Genomic DNA, 24748 nt, shown 5'->3' on the forward strand with positions numbered 1-24748 from the left:
TCACTAGCCTGAAGGGCACGCCTTCTATGTGAGTAGTAGACAGCATCTGGGACAACAATGGTTTAATTGTCTTTGGGAATATTTCCCTTGTATTCACCTGAATAAGATCTCAGGAATAATGGAGCAACACTCGTAAGAGAAAGCAATTCTACCCTCATGAACTCAACATCAGAACTGAGCTATTAACACTGGCCAAATCTTTTGAAGTTCAAAAGTACCATAAACACACCACAAATTGTTATTAGTAACTAATGAAAGAGAGACATCTTTCTAGCATCCAACATAACAGGCCAACTAGAAAGTTTGAAGATCCCAGGCTGGGCACGGTGGCTCATGCCTGTAATCCCAGCAGTTTGGGAGGCCGAGGCGGGAGGATCACTTGAGGTCAGGAATTCAAGACCAGCCTGGCCAACATGGTGAAACTCCGTTTCTACTAAAAATACAACAATTAGCCAGGCATTGTGGTGCATGCCTGTAGTCTCAGCTACTTGGGTGGCTGAGGCAGGAGAATGGCTTGAACCCAGGAGGTTACAGTGAGCCGAGATTGCACTCCAGCCTAGGTAACAGAGCAAGACTCTGTCTCAAAAAACAAAAAAAAGTTTGAAGATACTGTAAGTGGTATTCCCTCCTTCTTAGTTACTACAATGTCTCAGGACATTGTCTCAGTTCATGTCACAGGCAGCTCTGTTTTCCTGAATATCAGAGGACACTAGGAATACACAGGGTCACCTGGCTCTAGAAATCACTGGCATTACTTGCCAAAACAACAAAGAGAAAAACAGATGAGTTGTTAGAAACCTTAGAAGACAATAATGGAACACAGCAATAGAGTCTTTGAGATGGGGAAATTGGAACAATTGTATTCTAGGTCTAGACAAAGCATCTGTAATCAGGGATCCATAGGATACCCTCCTCCCCAAAGGGTGCCTTGGATGAAATTTGAGGAGGTGGTCACTGAGCTTGGGTGGAAAATAATTTCCATCTTTATTTTCAATTACCTATAATTGAAATTTCGCGTTTCCTTTAATTACGAATGTAATAAACCAACCACAATAGTATTAGCAGTACTTGTGATTTTTTTTCACCAATAGAAATCAGAGTCATTTTCATGTCACATTACAGTAGTTTTGGATATCTTGGAATATTGTTTATAGTCATCACTAATTTGAATTATGGTAGTTAGACTCAGTGCTAGATCTTCTTAAGTGTTAATAAAGAAATGTACATATTAGTTTAGCACAAAAGTAGGATTTTTAAAACATATAGACAATTTTTTAAAGTAGTGTTAGATTCACACCAAAATGGAGTGGAAGATACAGAGTTCCCATGTCCCCTCCACCCACATGCATGCGGAGCCTCCTCCACTATGGATATCCTGCTCCAGAATGGTACCATTTGTTACAATTGACACCAACATTGACAAACCATTGTCACCCAAAGTCCATAGTGTACACTAGGGTTCACTTTTGGTGATGTACATTTTATGTGTTTTGACATGTATAATGTCATCTATCCACCACTGAAACCGCCGTTGCAAAATTATAACTGAGAAAATTACTACAGTGAAAGAGACCTGACCTAACTAACTCCATGTTGCTTCTAACCTCCATGCTGTCCCTGTTCTTTCCTGGGCATAGGCCAAACTAACTTTTGGGAGGAACTTAGTTTACAGTTTAATTTTGAAACAAAGATGATAACAGCCCTTTTTCAAAACAAACCTCCTTCCTGCCTGGGGACTTGACTGCCTTTGCAGAACTAACAAATTAGCCACAGGATTAGAAATTACGGTGAAGGAGTCAGGCAGCTGGAGGCTACAAGATTCCGACCCTCACCAAATCTCTCCTGGGGATAACATCACTATTGTAAAACCCGAGATCACTACTTGAGATATTGTGCAGACCCTGCACTTGATGGAACATCGGGCACCACCCAGATCAATGAACTGGCCCATCTGGTCTTGTGGTCCCCACCCAGGAACTGACTCAGTGTGAGGGAGTGGCCTCACCCCCCCACAATTTCATCTCCCACATAACCAATCAGCACTCCTGACTCACTGGCCCCCCACCCACCAAATTATCCTTAAAAACCTCTGATCCCCAAATGCTCTGGGAGACTGATGTGAGTAATAATAAAACTCCTGTCTCCTGCACAGCCAGCTCTGTGCGAATTACTCTTTATTGCAATTCCCCTGTCTTGATAAATCAGCTGTCTACGCAGTGGGCAAGGTGAACCCACTGGGTGGTTGCACCATTATAGTATCATACAGAATAGTTTCACTGTCCTAAAAGTTTCCAGTGCTCTACCTGTTCATCACTGCTTCCCCACAAACAAATATGGGTTAAAAATTTTTTTTGATTACTACTTTACTATAACAAAAATCCTATATCTCTTATGTGTTTTAAAATTTTGAAAAGGAGTCCATTGGCTTTACTGGACTCCAAAAGAGCCCAAGGCAGAAATAAGTTTCAAGACACTGTGTTCCTTCCCCCAGCTCCCATAACCTCAGAGCTGGAGTCTCCTCTCTCTTTCCCTTCCAGCATACTGTCTTTTTTCCTTCATCTTCTTGGTACATCTCCCATCTCTCCCTTTTTATGTAAAGCTATTTAACTTTTCCCAGTTTCTCTTTCTAAACTTGCATACTTTATACTGAGATTGAGGAATTTGTGATTTGCAAACAAAAGATTATCTAGTTACTAAGATCCACCCTTCTTGAAGACAGTGGGGATTATACACAGTAATTTTTTTCCCTGTGACATGTTCAAATTAAGAACCAGAGATTAGGCAGTGTGTGGTGACTCAAGCCTGTAATCCCAGCACTTTGGGAGGCCGAGGCTGGTGGATCACCTGAGGTCAGGAGTTTGAAACCAGCCTGGCCAACATGGTAAAACATCATCTCTACTAAAAATACAGAATTAGCTGGGCATGGTGGCGGGTGCCTGTAATCCCAGCTACTCAGGAGGCTGAGGCAGGAGAATCACTTGAACCTGGGAGGCAGAGGCTGTAGTGGGCCGAGATGGCGCCACTGCACTCCAGCCTGGGCAACAAGAGTGAAACTCTGTCTCAAGGAAAAAAAAAAAAAGAACCAGAGATTACATGTCCAAAACAGGGGCCAGACCACTTTGCATTTCACCAGTTACATAAGGAATAATGTGAGAAAACTACAGCTAAACGGCACCATATTCCTAACTTTCTCCAGGGATATTTTTGTACCCTTTCTAGAGAGGCACCCGGGAGCCAGTGGCTTGCCCATCTTTGAGTTCAGTTCTCACTCCATCTGGAGTGCCTTTTCCCCACCCCACTTGGTCTTGTCCATCTGCCTCTTCACTAACATCTCTTCTAGAAGGATTTTGTTTCCTAGCCCTTCAGGCGTGGTCTCCTGTCTATGGACCTAGCACTTATTACATCATAATTGTTTGCTTTGTAATACTGGCTAAGACTTATTAAGTATCTGCCCTGTGCCAGGCACTTTTTTCCGCCATCTCAACAGTGGTTTATTAAATGCTTAACATATGGTGCATCATACTAGGACTTGGTAAATTTTATCCAATATTCACAATAATTTTAATGATATTAGACTCTTCCCCAGGTCGCAGATAAGGAATCTGAGGTCCAGGAAGGTTATATAATATTTCAAAAGTCACACAAACCTGGTCAGCTTGACTTTAAACCTTGTGTCAAAATCTAAAATTTGAAGATTAACTTGATGTTTTATAACATTAAGGAATTATTGTTAATTGTTCTTGTGATAATGGTATTATGGGTGTTTTTGAAGTCCTTATCTTTTAGAGATACACTCAGAAATATTAATGATGAAAAAAATAAAACTCAAGTCAATCAATCAGATCAGACTCTAAGTATTCCATCCATACAAACCCCCAGGATCACAGTGGTCTAGAAAGGGCCAAACCCAGAGGCCAGAGCAGGGTCTTTCCTAATAAGCTTTTGTTACCCAAGATGAGTCCCTTCACCCCTTCCTTCTATAAATGAAGGAGCTGGGCTTCCGGCTTTCCATGCACTGTTGAGTTGGTGATTCTCAAGCAGGATAATGGTTACTTACCTCTGTCTTGTAAACCGTTCCATCATCCACGATGGTTCTTTAATAGAATATAGATTGTAGCCAGGTATGATCCAATCTGCCTGAGTTTAGACATAATTGTAATCAAAAACATATTCTCTTACATGATGCCAGAAGCCTTGTTATTTAAACTTCTTGTGTTTATTTGCATATGGAGTAGAAACTTTCCTTCAAATGAAATATTACACAGATGCCTAATTTATAAAACCTTTGAAGATAGTTGTCCTGGTTTGAATGAGAGATGAGAATCCCCCAAAATATCACTCTTTAAAAACTCGCTTGTCTAATATCACCCAGCAAAAGTTTTAATGATTTATATTTGTCTATTAACTCATTTAATTCTCATATCATCCAAATGAGATAGACTCCATTTGAAAATAAGGAAACGGAGGCATAGAGAGGTTAAGAAACTTGCCCAGTGTCATACACAGGAAATGTGTGAGCTGAGATTCACATCTGAGCAGGCTGGCTCCAGAACCTGTCCTCTTAGCAGTTACACTACTGTCTGCTCAATGTGATTACACATTAATCCCCATTAAACTGCAAGCTTCTGGGGAAAGGGTGGGAGTATGTGACTTTGTATTCCTAGTGCCCAGCCTAGTGTCCAATTCAGAATAGATGTACAGTGAACATTTGTAGAATAAATGAAATTTATTGGACACTTTTCTGGGAGGCTAAATCAAAGCTCATTAAACTTTATGAGCATGAATCGATCATGAAGATCAACCGAAGAAGCCCCTTATTTTAAAGATGAGGACAACTGAAGCCCTGCAAAGGTAAGTGATTTGCCCAAAACCAGTAAGTTATTAGCAGGACTAGAACTAGAACCTAGGCCTCCTGATTAGTAGATACTAAATAATCAATATTATAAAGGGATTACTTTAATAAATGCTTACATCTCTTCTATCTTGAAGCTGTGCTTTTTCTGGTCATGGGATGTTGACGATTAGGGGAGTGGGAAAATTGTCCTGGTCACAGGAGAGCTGGAGGAGACTCAAGAGGTACACTCCAAGGAAGGTCCCTTTGTATCCAAAATACCCTTAAGGGGCACCAGTTGGCAACCCACAAAGTGTCTACTAGCCGACATTATTACTACCAAATTGCCTGGTTCTCCCAAGCCTTTTCCTCCCTCAAGCTTGAGCCAGGAGACCACAAAGTATAGCCTCAGCCCTATTCCATGCCCCACAACAATCAGAACATATTATAATTAAGAAGTCCCAATTCAGTATTCAGGTGACTGAGTATTAAATCAATATATATGTCTAGTCCTTTGCTAACCTAGTTCTAGGAACTGGGCTTCTTTCTTGTTTTTGAGAACAAGCTCTCACATATAACCCAATTCTGGACCATGTCTTTTTCTTTATTGGGCCTAAGATACAATCTTAGTAGTTGGCTTACTACAAAATGCAGGAATAGAAAACATCTCAGCAGATGTCACCAATTGATCACAGCATTCTTTCCTGCAGACTCTAGAAGTGACTTCAGGATCTTTCTCTAGGAAGCCACTACGCTCAAGAGGAAACCGATTTGCCACAGCTGTATTTCCTTAGGGTCTGGCACTTGCATCATTCTGGTTTTCTTCTCCTGAAGAACTAGAGTACTACCACGGGCCTTGCTGCCTGCCAAGTGACCTTTCTGATGCTGAGCACAGCCTGCACACCTGGGATCACTGGGCAAGACAGACTGCCCTCCCTGCCTCCCTAAAGGAGTGATTTAGTAGAGGTCATTGGGTTAAAGCCATAAGAACACATACATCTCACTTAGATTTCAAGGACACAGTATAAAAAGAATAAAAAGAAGAAGTGTTAACTTCTTAAAGCCAGGAAAGGCATTTGAGGAAGACTGTAAGCAGCAATTGCGGGCCAGCACAGAGAAAGGAAACTGGAAAGTGAAGGAGACCAGACAGTGGTGGAACAGATCAAGGCCGTGGATGGGTGAGGGATGAGGAAATAATTATACAATCCATCACACTTCTCTTATTGTTGCCAGAAGCTCAGAGTGAAACTTATAATATAAAAATAGTAACTAGATTGGCTCTCATCACTAGACTATTTGCTCTCACCTCCCTTTAGAGGGTTTAGGGTTTTTGTTTTGTTTTGTTTGAACAATATGAGGTGTATCTAAATATATACATATTGCATATGTATTAATTTCTACATTTTCCATTTACAATAATAATGGATCTGTCCTAGCCTTGCTAAAAGCCCATGTGACCTCAGACTTCTATATGGAAGGAGTAATTTTAAAAAGTAGCATGAAATAAAAAGCCAGAAATCTTCTGTTGATCTTCTGCTCTCGGTATAGCTCAAGAAGTCTTCATTGGGAATTGAATTTGTGTTGAGCTCTGAATTAAATGCTGTGAAAAACATAAAACCGAAATGGCGACCATGCTGCTTAGGAGCTTAGCATCTTGGAGAGGCTGACTATACAAAAACATAATAGTTCATGTAAAAAGCTGACTCATGTGGTTATTATTGTGTGAGTAGTAAACCTCTGTTGTTGTAAGTCATTGAGATTTTGCAGGTCTCCATCACACAGCACCCCTAACCCAGTGATTCTCACAGTGTGGGGCCCAGACTAGCCTCATCAGCATCACCTAAATATTGTTAGAAACAAAAGTCTTCAGGTCTCACCTCAGACATACTGAACCAGAAACTCTGGGGTGGGGCCCAGGAATCTGTGTACTACATCAGGTGATTCTGATGTGCTAAAGTTTAGAAAATTCCAACCACAATATTCTTTACAATGCTCCACATTTTCCCCTCTTCCACCTCCTCCTGTAACACAGGACCAAATCATGCAACTCTACATAATCCAAAATGCAATGGCAGATAGAGGAAGAATAGAATTCAAACAGAAGCCACCTTACTGAAGGTCCAAGCTAACAGTTCCCTTTATAAAATTTAGACGCTGGCTGGGCGCGGTGGCTCATGCCTGTAATCCCAGCACTTTGGGAGACGGAGGCGGGCAGATTACCTGAGGTCGGGAGTTTGAGATCAGCCTGGCTAACATGGTGAAACCCTGTCTCTACTAAATATACAAAATTAGCTGGGCGTGGTGGCGCATGCCTGTAATCCCAGCTACTCCAGAGGCTGAGGCAGGAGAGTCGCTTGAACCCAGGAGACGGAGCTTGCAGTGAGCCGTGCCACTGCACTCCAACCTGAGCAACAGTGAGACTCTGTATTAAAAAACAAAAAACATAAAAAAAATAAAATTTAGACGCAAATATTTACGCAAGAAGTTGTTTAAAATGGTATGAGCTTAAGGGAAGGTGGCCTGCAAGACACAAATTTAAAGAAAAGACCACAATTATTGATCATCTCCTATGTGTTATTTGATCCACCACTTCCTTACCTATTTCCCTACCCCAAACCTATAAAGAAGGCAAAATTATCATTTCCAATTTACAGAGGAAGACACAGAACCTGAGAGCATTCAAGGAACTTTCCCAAGACTCTACAGTTTGTATATGGTAGGGTGGATTTGAAAGCAAATCTGTCTGACCTGACCACAGAGCCTGTGCCCCCCACAACTCACCTTCATTAAAGAAATGAGCTATTTTGTGAGAGTGCCTGCGAGCTTGGAGGCCTGAGTAATGAGTCAACCCCCCGATCATATTACCAACTCTACCCCTAATTTGTTGGGCGTCACTTCACTATTGTGCCTGTAGGTTTTTTTTGCTTGAAAAATGAGAGATTCTGCTACTTACCACCCACTTACTTACCTGGAATGAATTGAGGTATGTAAAACTTGAGAGAACTAAGGATGAAAAGTGTTATAAATAGTATTATTACAAGTAGCAATAAATCAGGTAAAGAATGTAATGTGCAAGTTGGAACATAAACTGGAATTAAGTCTCATAAATATAAAATAACCCAAAGCATGTGGTTCCTTGAATTCTGACAGTAAAACGTTTCACCTAAATTTTAAGTTACAGAGGCATCCAAGGAGACACCTCAGAAAGGCACCCTCTGAGAACACTGGGGTAGGAAAATAACAAGGAACTTTTTTTTTTTTTTTTTTTTTAAGATGGAGTTTTGCTCTGTTGCCCAGGCTGGAGTGCAATGGCAAAATCTTGGCTCACTCCAACCTCCACCTTCCAGGTTCAAGTGATTCTCCTGCCTCAGCCTCCCAAGTAGCTGGGATTACAGGCATGCATGACCATGCCCAGCTAATTTTTGTATTTTTAGTAGAGATGGGGTTTCATCATGTTGGTCAGGCTGGTCTCGAACTCCTGACCTCAGGTGATCCACCCACCTCAGCCTCCCAAAGTGCTGGGATTACAGGCACGAGCCACCATGCCTGGCTAAGGAACATTTCTGAAAAGGTGGCTAATCTGGTGTATATGTTTAATGTTTTTAGGAAATATTATAGTAATAAAATTTGACTGGTTACTGTGTGCCTGAGATGGTGTCTAAGCCCTTTACGTTATTTAACTCATTTATTTTCACAACAGTTCTATGAAGTAAATCATATTATCCCTTATTCTGAAGATGGGAAGACTGAGAAACTGAGTTCACATAACTGTCAAGTGGCAAGCTAGAATAAGAACCTACGTAGTCTGGCTCTAGAGTATACAAGCATACAGTCTTAAGCCTAATGTTATGTACTAGGATGCACCTTTTTTTTTTTTTTGAGGTGGAGTCTCTTGCTCAGACTGGAGTGCAGTGGCACGACATCGGCTCACTGCAGCCTCTGCCTGCTGGGTTCAAGTGATTCTCCTGCCTCAGCCTCCTGAGTAGCTGGTACTACAGGTGTGCACCACTACGCCTGGCTAATTTTTGTATTTTTAGTAGAGATGGGTTTCACCATGTTGGCCACGCTGGTCTCAAACTCCTGACCTCAAGTGGTCTGCCCACCTTAGCATCCTAAAGTGCTGGGATAACAGGCAGGATGTATCTATTGATAAGTAATTTTTACAGTCTCTTCCTCTTTTTCCATTAACGTGCTCTGTTTATCCCTCTTCTCTGTTTTTTACCATTATCCCTGGCTCACACTCCTCACACAGAATTCCAGTTGTAGGTCAGTGAGTGTTACAATAAGCTATTAGTACAATAAAACAAAACAGCACTGCAATGATACATGAACTTTTCAGTCTTCTCAAATAAAACCATCTAGACAAGAATGTTAATTAAACACATTTGTGTCAAAGAACCTCCAAACAAGAAGCAAGTATTTTGCCCTGGTACATAGCATAACAAAAGGAACAGAGTATATTTATATCAATTCTTTGTTCTCAGTGATAACTGCTGCTCTTAACAACCTCACACACTTCCTTCCTCTAGCAAGTCTCACTCGATTCCTCTTATCTAAAAACTCTGCCCCAAATTGATGCCTTCTAGATAACTTTTTCAATGTAATTTCATTTCAAAGTATCTTAAAGTTGTCAAATTCTTAGAAATCAACTACCTTGATCCCATGAGGCCCTGAGAAGTGAGATTTGCTCAGCCTAAAACAATGGGTCAATGCCTATTGCAGCAGGCCAGGCTGTGCCTGCCAGACCTGCCCTGAGCTTGCCTGAAACATTCCTGAATGAACAGGACATCTGAGCACAGTCTCATCTCTCCAACGGATTCCAGTGCCAGGCCCAGTTTCACCATTTCCTAGATATGTCATCTTAAGAAATTAAGCAGACATTACTATCAGAAAGAGATTCAAATAAAATTATTTGCAAAGGGTGCATGATTGCACAATTAGAAAAGCCAAAAAAATTCACTAAAAAGCTATTTACTTTCATAGATAATATTTTATCTCTCCAGATACATAATAAACATATAAAAATTCATCACATTCCTATGTACCAATAATAACCAGTTAAAATGTTTAATTAATTTCTTCCTGAATGGCTACCCAAAATACAAAATAGTTACAAATTTAGCAAGAGGTATACATTACTTATATGCTGAGAAAGAAGTCAATTGACTTGGTAGGAGGAGAAATGTTTCTTCTCCTAAATGGAAAAATTAGATGTATAAATTATGTATGATTTTTTTACCAAAATAATGTATGTCTTAAATGCGATCCCAATAAAAATCTCAACAAGATTAATAACAATATCCTACAAAATTAAAATAAAATTCATCTGGGAAAACAAATGAGTAAAACTATAAGCAATATTCTGAAAGAAGTACACAAGGATAAAGGCCTATTTTTGGTGGATAGTAAAATATGAGATAAAGCAAAATCAGAAAAGTGTTAATCCTAGTACAAAAGTAGAGACACACTAATAGAGCTATATAGAAAGTTTGTTATGGTTTGGGTTTTTGTTCTTGTTGTTCTCTTTTGAGACAGAATCTCACTCTGTCACCCAGGCTGGAGTGCAGTGGCACCATCTTGGCTCACTGCAATCTCTGCCTCCCAGGTTCAAAGGTTCTCCTGCCTCAGCCTTTTGAGTAGCTAGGATTACAGGCACATGCCACCACGTCTGGATAATTTTTGTTATTTTTGTTACAGATGGGGTTTCACTATGTTGGCCAGGCTTGTCTCAAACTCCTGACCTAAGTGGTCTGCCCACCTTGGCCTCCCAAAGTGCTGGGATTACAGGTGTGAGCCACCGTGCCCAGCCAAGAAAGTTTGTTATGCAAGAATGTAATAGGATATGGAAACTTAAGCTATTTTATTAATGGTGGTGTACTATCTGGTTAGAAAATGGGGGAGAGAGATAAACTTAAGTCCATACTTTACTTACACAAAAACCCAAATGAGTTCCAAATGCTGTTAAGAATTAAAGGGGCCAGTTTTTATACCAGTACCATGCTGTTTTGGTGACTATGGTCTTATAGTCACCCTCCAGATTTGCTCTTTTTGCCTAGTCTTACTTTGGCTATGCAGGCTCTTTTTTGGTTCCATATGAATTTTAGGATTGTTTTTTCTAGTTCTGTCACATAGATGAATGGAACAGAATAGAGAACACAAAAATAAATCCAAATACTTAGAGCCAACTGACCTTCAACAAAGCAAACAAAAACATAATGAGGGGAAAGGACACCCTATTCAACAAATAGTGCTGGGATAGTTGGCTAGCCACATGTAGGAGAATGAAACTGGATCCTCATCTCTCACCTTGTACAAAAATCAACTCAAGATGGATCAAGGACTTAAATCTAAGAGCTGAAACTATAAAAATTCTAGAAGGTAACATCAGAAAAACCCTTCTAGACATTGGCTTATGCAAGGATTTCATGAACCAAAACCCAAAACCAAATGCAATAAAAACAAAGATAAATAGCTGGGACTTAATTAAACTAAAGAACTTTTGCATGGCAAAAGGAACAGTCAGCAGAGTAAAGACAACGCACAGAGTGGGAGAAAATCTTCATAATCTATACATCTGACAAAGGACTAATATCTAAAATCTACAATGCACTTGAACAAATTAGTAAGAAAAAAACAATCCCATCAAAAAGTGAGCTAAGGTCATGAATAGGCAATTCGCAAAAGAGGATATACAAGTGGCCAACAAACAGATGAAAAAATGCTCAACATCACTAATGATCAGGGAAATGCAAATCAAAACTACAATGCGATACCACCACACTCCTGCAAAAATGGCCATATTAAAAAATCAAAAAATAATAGATGTTGGCGTGGATGTGGCAGAAAAGGAACACTTCTACACTGCTGATGGGAATGTAAGCTAGTACAACCACTATGGAAAACAGTGTGGAGATTCCTTAAAGAACTAAGAGTAAAACTACTGTTTGATCCAGTAATTCCACTACTAGGTATCTGCCCAGAGGAAAAGAAGTCACTATAAGAAAGAGATACTTGCACATGCATATTTATAGCAGCAAATTTGCAATTGCAAAAATGTGGAACCAACCCAAATGCCCATCAATCAATAAGTGGATAAAGACACTGTGGTATATATGTATACAATGGAATACTACTCAGCCATAAAAAGGAACGAATTAATGGCATTCGCAGCAACCTGGATGGGATTGGAGACTATTATTCTAAGTGAAGTAACTCAGGGATGGAAAACCAAACACCGTATGTTCTCACTCATAAGCAAGTGGGAGCTAAGCTATGAGGATGCAAAGCCATACGAATGATATAATGGACTTTGGGGACTCAGGGGGAAAGGATGGGAAGGGGGTGAAGGATAAAAGGCTACAGTGTATACTGCTCGGGTGATGGGTGCACCAAAATCTCACAAATCACCACTAAAGAACTTATTCATGTAGCCAAATACCATGTGTTCCTCAAAAATCTATGGAAATACATAATAATAATAATAACAATAAAGAATTAAAGGGGCCAGGCATGGTGGCTTATGCCTGTAGCCCCAGCACTTTGGGAGGTGGAGTCAGGAGGATCACTTGAGCCCAGGAGTTCCAGACCAGCCTGCAGGCTAAGGTGGGAAGATTATTTGAGGCCAGGAATTTGAGACCAGCCTGGGCAACATAGCAAGATCCATCTCTGCAAAAAAATAAAAATAAATTAGCCAGGTGTGGTGGCTGTGCCTGGAATCTCAGCTACTTGGGAGGCTGAGGTGGGAGGATCACTTGAGCTTGGGCGGTCAAGGCTGCAGTTAGCCTTGATTGCACCACTGCACTCCAGCCTGGGTGATGGAGCAAGACCCTGTTTTGAAAAAAAAAACAAAAAAGGAAAAGGAAAAGGAGGCCGGGTGCGGTGGCTCACACCTATAATCCCAGCACTTTGGGAGGCCGAGGTGGGTAGATCACGAGGTCAGGAGATCGCGACCATCCTGGCTAACACAGTGAAACCCCATCTCTACTGAAAAAAAAAAAATACAAAAAATTAGCTGGGCGCGGTGGCGGGCGCCTGTAGTCCCAGCTACTCAGGAGGCTGAGGCAGGAAAATGGCGTGAACCTGGGAGGTGGAGCTTGCAGTGAGCCGAGATAGCGCCACTGCACTCCAGCCTGGGCAAAAGAGCAAGATTCTGTCTCAAAAAAAAAAAAAAAAAAAAAAAGGAAAGGAAGGAAAGAAAGAAATTCTCTTAAAATTTTTTTAAAATTATAAATATTAAAATGAGAAGGCAAATAGACTAAGAAAAAAATCATTAAAAGTGACAAATTGTCAAGTTTATATTATCTTTACAATATAAAACACCAGTTCAAGTCAATTTTTAAATGATATTGAAATATTACTGAAATAAATTATATAAAGAACTCTCACACATAGACAAGAAAATAATAAGACCTTAATGGATAATTAGGCAAAGGACAAAACACAGACAATTCAAACAAGAAGAAATGCAATTAATAAACAAGTCTCTGGAAAAATATTAACATCACTATTAATCAAAGACATGCAAATTAAAGCAACAATGGAGCACCATTTTCCAGCTGTAAAATTAACAAACATTCTTTTCCACTAAAAATACCCAGTGGTGGTGAGGTTATAATGAAGCTGTACAGGCATGTATTTCCGACAGCAGTGTAGAGGAATATAGACATTTTAAGCCATAAAAGTGTAATTCACTTTGTGTTAAAAAAATAGTTCAAAAAAAAAAAAAAAAACAACTGGAAGCACAAAGGTGTTTACAGTACCGTTGTATTTTTTAGTAACAACCCCCCGATCTGTTGCTTCCTCACCTTGAGGCCATGTCAGTGTTACTCCCCTGTGCGTGCCTATCACTGGCATGTCCTCGACTGCTGGCAAGGGCCTGCCACATGGTAGGGCCTTAATAATTATTTGTTGACTGAATGAATGAATCAAACGAATCCTTCTTAAACAGTACCAGATTGCCATAGTATGGTTCTTGATGAAATGTGAACCTATTAATTTGCTAATTACGAAAAGTATGTTGCAACTTGGAAAATGCTTCAGGGTAGTAGAGCAAAGTGGGGGAAAAACAGAATACATAATTGTGCATATATTATGATTGAAACTAGATAGCAGTTGTCGGCACATGGACAGACCCTGGAAGATAATATGTAAATTTAATAATGTTTTTGTTGGAATCATGACATTATGGATGTTTCAGACTTTTTCTTTTTTTTAAGCATATTAATTTTTCTCTTTTTACAATTATAAAAAAAAGGCAGAGGAAAAATTTCACTGGCTTTAGAGTCAGAATAGTTGAGTATCAGTCCTGGCTCTACTATTTAATAGCTTTGTGACCTTGGACAAATTACTGGAACTCTGTGAGCCTCAGTTTCTTCATCTATTAAATGGGAATTATAATAGCTACCTCTCAGAGCTGTTGTGAGGTATAAATGACCTAATGCATGTGAAAGGATTTTATAAGCAATAAAGTGCTATATAAATGTAAGACACTATTATTATTAAAGTAGCCACTTTTTACACACTTGATCTTAGCCAAAAGGCCAAGAAGTGATAGTAGCCACTGTTTCCTAAGAAAAATGCGCTTTTTATTTCTTCTAAATCGTTTACGTTTAGTAATTTACATACAATGCAAAAATAATTTTAAAGTCATTGAAACACACACCATGAAAGCTGCGTTTCACAAGCTGATACCAAACAAGCCCTAAACACAGCCCACCAGGCAGCAGTGGACTTCTAACTGGATAACAGAAAGGATCTAAGAGATTCTGGGAATGAATGGGAAATGCACCCAAAGTGAAAAAGCTTCTCTGGGTAATTAAGTCATAGAAAATCTATCACCAACTGTATTAGTCCGGTCTCACACTGCTATAAAGAACTGCCCCAGGCTGCGCAATTTATAAAGGAAAGTTCCCTCAGGAAACTTACAATCATGGGAGAAGGGGAAGCAAACATGTCCTTCTTCATATGATGGCAGGATGCAGAAGTGCCAAGCAAAGAGGGAAAAGCCCCTTATAAAACCATCAGATCTCACTCGAACTCACTCACTATCTCGCAAGAACAGCAGCATAGGGGTAACCTCCCCTCTTGATTTAATTACCTTTCACCGGGTTCCTCCCACGACATGTGGGGATTATGGGAACTACAATTCAAGATGAGATTTGGGTGAGGACACAGTCAAACCATATCACCAACTTTTAAATGTTAATTATTTTATTATTTCAAAACTCAAAAATATATAAAAGGAAAAAGAGAAAAAAGTCACCCTCCCATTCCTGTCCCTAATCACCTAGTGCCCTTTCTCCCAAATGGCTACTATTATTTGTCCTTTATTTGTCCTTCTAGGATTTATTATGTGTCCTTCTAGGATACTTTATGCACATGTAGACAAACATAAATGTGTTATTTTTTCCTGTTAAAAAAATTAACAATACATCTTGGTGCTATTTACCTACTAGTACATAAACCTCTTCCCTATTCTTTTTTTTTTTTTTTTGCAGCTGTGTTCCGTTCATTGAACAAATGTACCTTTATTTAGTGCATTTTATCAGTCCTCTTCGAATAAAGGAACATCTAGGCTGTTTCCAGTCATTTGCTATGCCCTCTGAGGAAGGAAGTTTCATTTTGCCCTAAGCAGTGACAACAAGTCACTCTTGTTGGAAGGAGGCGTCTCTCCAGTGCAATCCCGCTGAGAGATCCCATTGCTTGTTTCTCTTCTGATCCATGAGACAGGCTTTTGGAATCTCCTCAGTTATTTTTCTCAACCTTGCTCAGAACTACATGATTGGAGAGATGTACCTCAGCCTTTTTCTTAAAAGTCATTATCATGTTGTGTTTAAGACTCTGAAGCTTACTACCTGCGTCCAAGAGCTGGTTCTTCGCATTTACTATTCAGATTTTCTCTGCCTCAGAGTGGGGATAATCACAGTGCACCCCTCACAGGGTTTCACATGACTTAGTGAGTTATTATGTGCACTGGTGACTCTTATGGTGTCCTCCATCTTTTGGAGGATATTCAGTTAGGAGGATCCACCAAAGCAAATAAAAGGCATCTTAATCTCAAGAAATTATGCCCTAAATATTCCAAGTATGGTCATGGACCAACAGTATCACCTGGGAACTTGTGAGAACTGCAAACCTACTGAATCAGAAACTCTGAGGGCAGGACTTAGCAATCTATGTTTTAACAAGCCTTCTAGGTAATTCTGTTGCACACTATAGTTTAAGAATTATTGCTCTAAAACATAAGGATTGGCAGGGGAAAGTGGTTTTTAAACATATTCAGATCATGGAACACCTGAAAACAATTCACGTCACCATGAATTGGTGACACAGAATTCTATGCATTTCACTAGTAGAAGAATATCCCCACATTATTTGTATGCTGTTCTCTGCATCTCAAAATATACATACGGAATTGTTTTCTCTCAAATCACATTTCTGAAGTTTTCTCTTAACATTTGTTTGCTATGAGTTCAGTAGCACTGCTAAATTAAATATCAGCAGATCTCAATGTTTTATTTAAAGGTAGAAAGGAGAAAATTTCAAAACAAAATATTCTGGTAAACTCATCCTAAATTACAAAATGGGAATAGAACACCATGATTTAACTTTAGCCATTTTTTCTTTTCTTTTCTTTTAAATTTTATTATTTTTTGAGACAGTGTCTCACTCTGTCACCCAGGCTGGAGTACAGTGGTCTAATATCGGCTCACTGCAATCTCCACCTGCCATTCTCAGGAATCCTCCCACCTCAGCTTCCTGAGTAGCTGGGACTACAGGTGCATGTCACCACATCCAACTAATTTTTTGTGTGTGTGAGAAATGGGGTTTCACCATGTTGCCCAGGCTGGTCTTGAACTCCTGGGCTCAAGTAATCTGCCCACCTCAGCCTTCCAAAGTGCTGGAACTAAAGGCGTGAGCTACTAATCCTGGCCATTTTTTTTCATTCATTTATTAATTCAGCACACATGTACTGAGTATTGACTACATGTCAAAGACAGCAAAGCACTTGGAATGTTGGTGCAAACAAGACAAACAGGAGGAAGATATTACCTGGCTACAGATTTATCTTATGATCCATCCATAGAAAATAACAGTCCACTTGTACTATACTCATGTTTCCATGGTATTAGGCAGACCTTCCAGAAAAAAAAACAAGCCATTACTCTTCCTACTCTTCCTGGGTCCAGCAAAATGGTTTCCCCAATGAAGAAACGCTGCTAACCTATAGCATAAATCGAAGATGTCAAATCGGTCTGAGGTTAATTTCAGCCAGTTGGTAAGGCCTCCTTGGAACATTACTTTGAGAAGGATTCTCAGAAGATATCCTGGCTGGGCAGGAAAGAGTGCGGTGATGAACAGTCACACACAAGAAAGAAGGTAGTACCAAGATAAAGGTCTTTCATTTGCATCCCTTGGATAGTTCAGCCTTTCTTTTCCTTTGGGATATGGGAGGCTTTTTCTCAGCATTTCTTGGATTACAAAACCAGGCCCTTCACCTCTGCCTGAGGCCACCATTATTCCCCTTCTCTTTCCCCCTTGTACTTACCAATGGCTTCAAGAGCCATTGCGAATGGCCTTGCAAAGTTCAGAGTCAGTGAACGTGGTTTCCTGATGCCAAATACATTAGCATGGAAGATGATCTCTGTGGTGTTTGGGCTGAGGTCCAAGTGCCCAGCCCTAATTCTTTCTTCCACTGGCTTTGAGACACCTGGCTTGCTCCTAAGCATGAAGCAGCAGGATTTGTATTTCTGAATGAGACAGCACACACTTTCTCCTTTGCTATTTGGCTTGTGTTACATAGATGTGAATAAATGGTCCTTTACCTTCCACCTCCATGTAAACCACCCTCTCAGAATAAACATAAAGAAGAGTCATACTGCAAGCTTTATGCAAGAGAACACAAGAGAAGACGAAGTGGGCATTATAGTCAAGAATCCACTGTTGGGCTTGTTCTCCATTTGCTGTACAATTAAAAGGGTGCATATGACATTTCTAGATAACTATTTGTTTACATGCCTCTCCTACAAAAAAATCATAAATCCCTATTTAGGATCCATTACACTCATAGCTGTAGGGAAGTTTTATCAGCTCAATATGGATCATATGGTCAGCTAGAACCATAACTTGGAATTTATGGTGCAGAAAACCTGTTCCATGATTTAAGAAATGACAAGGACACTGGATCTCTAAGTCTGAAGGTCAAAAATTTTGTTTCCTAACCAATTTCCTTCAAGAAGATCCAATATGCAACATTCCTAGGAGATTTTTCATGAGCTCTACTGAGAGTAAATGGAGATTGTATTTATCCTGATTTGCTAAAGACGTCTAGAAATCATTTTTCCCAAAAATGTTATTTTATTTCCCTTTCCTCATATTTTGTCTCTTTATTAAAATCCAAAAACGTTCACAATACTCACTTGTCATTTGATTATTTTTAGGTACTCTTTGGATCTCCATTTATTGGCTTTCCTGTCTAAATATTTCTGGTTTTTAATTAGTTTTTTTTAAGTATCAAACATACTGTTTTTAAGATCTTATTTTACTTTTCTTTCTTTTTTTTTCATGAAAAAGTACATATATGTTCTGGAGTTATCTAATTCTAAACCCCACCACAAAGTCATGCTTTACACTTTTTGTAAAGCTGTAAACAGGGAATTAAATCAATCTTCCCCCCGAGATAATTAACTGTAAAACTATTAGGTCTTCACCTGGTTGATTCTAATTTTATGCCATCTGATTAAAAGATGAACAACTCTCAATTACTCCCTAGTAATAATGGATAGGAAGAGAAGTCTATATTACATTAAATTATAAATTGCTTTTTTTAAAATATTATTTTTAGAGACAGAGTCTTACTTTGTCACCCAGGCTGGAGTGCAGTGTCATGACTGTAGTGCATGATGGCCTTGAACTCCTGGGCTCAAGCGATCCTCCTGCTTCAGTCTCCTGAGTAGCTGGGACTGCAGGCACACACCACCATGCCTGGCTGTAGATTGCTATTTTTATAATAACATCAGTTTCCTCCATCACCAAATGTGTACACAAAGGTAACACTGAAGAGTAAAACTGATAGATGAATGCTCACTTTCTTGTTGTTTTTCTTCCCATCTTCTTTCAGAAGAAAAACAAAGAGTAAAGGAGAAAAAAAGAGAGTAAAGCAGAAGGAATGTGGCTCTGCTGACACGTTAATTTTGGACTTTAGCTTCCAGAACTGTGAGAGAATATCTTTCTGCTGTTTTTATTTTTAAAGAGAGAGAGAAAGTAAAGGATGAACATCAAAAAATGGGAAAATGCCATGAAGAGTAAAATGCCCTGGAGAGTAAAACATTGGCCTCGGTTGGGACTTTCAAGATTGTGGACAAAAAAATGTAAGCCATGTCCATTCATTGGCTCTAAGCACAGGTTTTTTTACAGCCAGTCATAAAAGGGAAAGTAAAGGTTCATTGTGAAACAGTTGGCACACATTTAACAAAGGTAAGACAAGCTGGCACCACTATAATTTATACTTATTAGTCTTAGGTGGTTAGCCTATGGTGGAGGGCACAGCTAATAAAGAACTTCAAAAGAAGAGAGAACAAATGATAAAGCATAGTGTGGGCAGTTCACAATTTCAACTATGGTGAAACTAAATTCTACTTGCAAAGATTAGAAAATATCACTATTAGCACATATAAATAGCCCAATCATTCTATACATGAATGCAGATTTCACACAATGAGTTTTGCCATAAAAAGGCCCTGTTATCACTGCACTATTTAACTTTTAAAAGAAATGAAATGGCAGCTCTTGAAAGCACTTGAGAGGTTATCTGTCAAATCTTCACTTGTAAAGATTTTCCTTGTGAAGAAAGAGAATAACTGGATCTCTTTGCCTTGTAATGACCTTCCATATTTCTAAAAATGAGAATTAAGCGACTCCTTCATCTCTACCTTTACAGGTAAAACAATTCCATCCCCATCAGCTTTTTCTTGAAGAACCCATTTCCATCTCCGTGGTCATTTGGTTACTTTTCTCTGGATCTCCTCCCTGCTCCCACTTTTCTCTTAAAATAAGAAAAGTAGTTAAGTCTCACTAAAATTCTTCCAAACCTCGCCCAGAAGCATTTCCACTTCTTCCTCTTGTGTACTTTTCTTTAGCTTGGGCAGTTTCATAAAAAAATAAAATCAGACGATTTTAAATTCCTGAGAGAATAGATTTGAACACAAATGAAAGATGACAACTCATCCTCCAACATCGTAATAATACCAAGCTCTCCATTAAGTGTATGGAGGGTCTGCAAATCACCCGAGCTCATCCTAGCAAACATGCTGTTTAACTGTGAACCAGCAGCTTTACCATGAGTCAGGCTCTCTGCTCCTCTTAGGTTTTGGCCAAAGAGCTTACAGTGTAATACACAATATATAGAAGGGAAGGAGAGCAAAACATTGTGATTAGGACACTTAAATCTGTTTGCTTTTGGTGCATTACATTAATTGTGAGAAAGCTGAATGAGTCAAACTCTTTCTGAGACCCCAGATATCAAAGAGAATTTAGTTAAGGGAAATTGAAGAGTAGTAACCATACTATACCAAAAGTTCTGAGAAATGTGAGTCTTGGCACACTTACTTCTGTCATTGTTAGGCACATTTCACATGTCATGGAAATCTGTGAAAAAGTATATATGTGACCATTTGAAATTTGTCTGGACTAGCATTTTGTTGTAGGAGAGCAGATTGTGGCATGGCGCAAGCTGAAGGAATGTCTTGATGCTATTTAGTAGTGCCACAACGGTTACATCAGTGAAATCCCTCAAAAGTTATGAAATAAATATACACAACTGTAAAGTGCTTGGTAGTCAAACTAAAACAGAGACTTTTGTTGTTTAACCAGAGGGACTACACTTCAGACCTAAAAGAAGCGCCATAAATACAACATTCATAAACCCCTGTCTCTGTTTTTCGCCCATGTTGTTCAGCACCTTGTTGCTCAAAGGGTGGTCTCCAAATCAGCAGCATCGGCATCACCTGGGGGCTTGACAGAACTGCAGAATCTCTAGTCTCATCTCAGACCAGTTTTTAAATTAGTTAAAAACACGAATTTAACAAAAAATAGAGCAGCTGCAACTCCCTTGTAGAACCATCAGCAAAGCCTTCTTTCTGTCTTTAGATTCATAGGGTGGCCTATTCCACCATTTCACCCAAGCACTAAGGCAAGGGAATAAAAAACAGTGAAAAGAGTGCCTTCAGTGTCTTACCTTGTCTGGTGAAGGATCTCTCGAGAAGCAGCTTTTTTTTTTTTTTTATTTCACACACTTTCCTACTACTTAGAATTTTTAAAAATTTCAAAGGAGAACCACGTGCTCTAAGATTAACAGCTATTCCTTATTGTAATTAATTTACTAAAATAATTGTTTAATTCCATAGTCATCCTAAGGAGATTTTGAACCAACCACAAGAGCGAGCAAACTGTAGGTGGACTCGCCAGAGATCACTCTATCCTGCAACTCGTAAAAAAATGAACCTTAAAAGATAGGGGAGGGCCAGGCGCGGCGGCTCATGCCTGTAATTGCAGAACCTTGGGAGGCCGAGGCGGGTGGATAATGAGGTCAGGACATCGAGACCATCCTGGCAAACATGGTGAAGCCCCGTCTCTACTAAAAATACGAAACATTAGCCAGGCGTGGTTGCACGTGCCTGTAGTCCCAGCTACTCGGGAGGCTGAGGCGGGATAATCGCTTGAACCCAGGAGGCGGAGGTTGCAATGAGCGTAGATCGTGCCACTGCACTCCAGCCCAGGCGACCCGGAGAGACTCTAAAATAAATAAAAATAATAAATATATTTTAAAAACATAAGGGAGGGGCGAATATTCTATTACCAAAAGTTCCTGGAATCTTTTCTCGTCTGTTCAGATTAACACAGGAATGGAATTGTGGGGATCTAACTTGAGGTAAATTGCTTTTCTTTTGCAAGGACCTCGAAACAAGCCTGTGGTTTAGTCTTCCATGATGTCAAGCACTTGGAGGCGTGGGTTCTGATGGAGGAAGGGTAGACTTCCAAAGTTTGGTTTCAAAGGGTATGGGAAATTATTTCTCACAATTCTAGATCATTTTCACTGGGGACGAAACAGAAATTGCTGGTCATTCTTGCTGGTTCTGCAACGTATCCTTCTCTAAAAAGTACTTAGATATTTTCAGGCATTTTAAGGAATCATTTATAAATGGGTTGTTATGTTCTCCCTTTTTTGTTTTTTCGGCCTAGCATATGTGTGGCAGTATCTTCAGGGGATAGCCTGTAAGACAAGCACTGTAAACAATTCCTTACAGTAGTGTTTCTTAAAAACTGGACTAGAAGTCATCTGTACCAGAATCACCTGGAATGCTTGCTAAAATAAAGAAATGTGGGTTTCACTCCAAATCTACTAAACTAGAATATATAGGAGTTGCATTTTAGAATCTCCCTTTTTAGCAAGCTCCTGGGTGATTTTTGCACATGTGAATTCCTGCTTCCAGTTTAAAATCAGTTGAATTTTGGACTATGAGAGTACTCCAGCCTGCATAGTACTCCACTACTACCTCCAACATTTAGCTAGGGGTGTGAGTAAGCCTGAGATGTCTTACTGTCCTAGAAAATTCAAACCCAGCCCAGATTGTTTCTCCATATAAATGCATTAGGGGAAGGAACAAAGTATACCAGTAGACACTTTGGTAAATTGAAATGCTCCCCTGGTGACTTAAATTGTAGCTTGGTGGATCTCTAATCCAGATCCTCTCTGCCCAGTTAAAAGATGTTTTTACACCAGCTAGCTCCAAACTGTGAGAATGGAACAATCACTGCAGGACAAGAAGTGGTATTCCAGCTAGATAATTGTGGAGACCCCTAAAGTTTCACCCTAGTAGACCACCTTGGAACATACGGCCTTCCCAGTAGGTAACTGCTTAGTCCATGTTTGAACTTACCTTGCAGCTGATTCATTACATCTTGTGTTGTTTTAGAATTTATAATGCCACCAAAATTATGCTCCCAATTCTTGGTTTGTACACTAATAAATGGTTAAGTTTAAATTTTCCATCCGGGTAAGTAGTAGTCAGCTGTGGTTGAGTGTGCCTATTCACCAATCTCTAAATTCACTGTGTTTTTGTCACATTATAGGTGTTGGGTTGTTTTTTGTTTGTTTTTGTTTTTTGTTTTTATCTTTCCCTGGTAGAAAGTGAACATTCATATGAACAGTACAATAAGAAGGTGGTCCAGAAAGAGAACCATCACAATAATCAGTGTTTGTAAGTGAGTACTGATGCACATTTTAATTTAAGCTCCAAAAACAAGTGAATTATCCAGTACATACTTTAAGCAACATGTATAGCAAAAGAGTTCTCCTTCAATTATCTGTTTCTTATCAACATAAATTCAGTCTTCCACTGAATCAGCAATGACATAACAGATTTTCAGCAGGGTTTTCCCACCAACCCATATACCCAGCCCAGATTCATAAGCCATCATCTGGACACCTACATATTATGATTAATAGCCAACAGTCTCATGTTTCACTTAATGTGAGATTTCCTATTTGAGGTCCTGTATTTAAAAAAAATACACAAAGAATTAAGTCTCACTTCAAAGGAGCAATAAAAGAAATGTTATGCTTGGCCCAAGATCTAAATGATTTCCATCCTCGTGAAAAGCAGACAGCCATAGGTGTACGACCAGGGATTGATTCAGGTCCCTAATATGTAGTCATCAATTCCTTTTCCCTAAAATGACCCTATAAATGACTTACAACTTACAAAACTCAGAATGAAGTAATCTTGGCCTTTGGATGACAGGAAGTGAGCATACCCGAACTTTGAGTGACATGTAGCCACTCTCACTTACATTTTTAACCCTTTGTTCTCCAAACTGCCCATTTAGTGTTTGGTGTTTCTTGATCTGAAGTGCATACACTTGGCCAATTTATTTTGAATGTTTTAACAAAGCTTTGTGTGTTCAGGTGACAAAAAGGCAAATCGTGTATGACAGCAAGTCGGAGGTAGGGGAAAAAATGGCTGTTTTCAATGTGAGTTTTGTGAAGCATGCTTTCATTGTCAGGTAGAAGTGAAGAAGTTGCTGCTTGAGCATTCATGAAGCCCTGTGGAGACAAGATGCACCCTTATTCCAAAGTTCATACTGCTCCCAGCAGAGGTGTGCATTTCTCATTGATCATCAGTTTACGAAATTACTAAGAGCTTGTTTGCCCTTAATTTCCAAGATTAACAGGAAATATCATCTAAGATTATCACTATTTAATAGATCAAAAATACGGTACTTTTCAAATAAGTTGAACGACTTGACTCAAGTTATGTAATAATTACATGCTGAGGCTGGATTAAAACTCAGAATACAAAAAGGCCTGGAAAGAGGATATAGAGTGTGTTCTCTGGGCCCATACCTTATCTAACAGAACAATCTAACAAGAATCCTGTGAAGTAGGTTTTCTTATACCCATTTTACAGGTGAAGAAATAGAGACTTGGCTTAGGTAATTTGCTATCTTTACAGCACTGGAAAATGTAAGAGCCAGGAATTAAACACAAGCCTCCTTATTAAAAGCTCATGCATTCTAAGCTCTAAATCTAGTGTTTCCCAAGGTGTAATGAGTACAGCACATCACTAGCTGGTATGTGGAAGAAAACTTCTTCAGTTGTGCAGTAGTTCTCAAACTTTATTAATTTTTTTTTTAAGACAGGGTCTCACTCTGCCACCCAAGCTGGAGTGCAGTGGCACAATCTCAGCTCACTGCAGCCTTGAACTCCCAGGCTCAAGCAATCTTTCCACCTCAGCCTCCTGAGTAGCTGGGAACACAGGCACACACCACCATGCTCGGTTAATTTTGTATTTTTTGCAGAGATAAGATTTCGTCATGTTGCTTAGGCTGGTCTAGAACTCCTGGGCTCAAGCAATCCAC

The 24748-nt window shown here is 39.5% G+C and overlaps 1 protein-coding gene across 6 annotated transcripts in view; it reads right to left on the reverse strand.

Moving 5' to 3' along the window:
• Positions 1–24748, reverse strand: part of LOC116479343 (uncharacterized) — a 168082-nt gene that overhangs the window by 26443 nt on the left and 116891 nt on the right. The window lies entirely within an intron of this gene.

The sequence above is a fragment of the Hylobates moloch genome, unplaced genomic scaffold (assembly GCF_009828535.3).
Source record: "Hylobates moloch isolate HMO894 unplaced genomic scaffold, HMol_V3 SCAFFOLD_2, whole genome shotgun sequence".
Taxonomy (NCBI): domain Eukaryota; kingdom Metazoa; phylum Chordata; class Mammalia; order Primates; family Hylobatidae; genus Hylobates; species Hylobates moloch.